Here is a 521-nt window from a genome sequence, read left to right as displayed (position 1 = left end):
TAACACGATTATTTTCACATCAGTTATTTCCCAAATCGCCACGAAATTATATTAACCAAACTTATGTCTTGGACAACAACTGAATTCGTGCGTAATTAACCACCCACTCCATTAATTAAAGACAATATCCACAAATCATGCGTGGGAAAACGGAAATCTAATTGATACAGAGCCTTCAGTAATTTTGAGAACTGTTTAAACTTTAGATTGATCCTAAACGAACCAAGAATTGCGTAGCTATGTCATACGGTTATTTGTACAAAATACATATGTAGTGAGATAGAGAACAATGCACATAGAGAATACAAATGCTTTTTCAGTAATTAATAATATTAATAGCAAAGAGTTCGCAAAAGTGACTCCACATTTGAGGTGATTGTTATGGAGGAAAATATCATAATTTGAATTATCAATTTACTAGCTCTATGTCTAAAATACTCATCATTAAGTAAACCGAAACTGAATGAAGGGAAATTTCAGTAGACATCTTAGTGTTTTTACATTAACTTAATCCCCTAATG

Source organism: Penaeus monodon, chromosome 27 (genome assembly GCF_015228065.2).
Source record: "Penaeus monodon isolate SGIC_2016 chromosome 27, NSTDA_Pmon_1, whole genome shotgun sequence".
Classification (NCBI taxonomy): domain Eukaryota; kingdom Metazoa; phylum Arthropoda; class Malacostraca; order Decapoda; family Penaeidae; genus Penaeus; species Penaeus monodon.
This window is presented reverse-complemented; position numbering follows the sequence as displayed.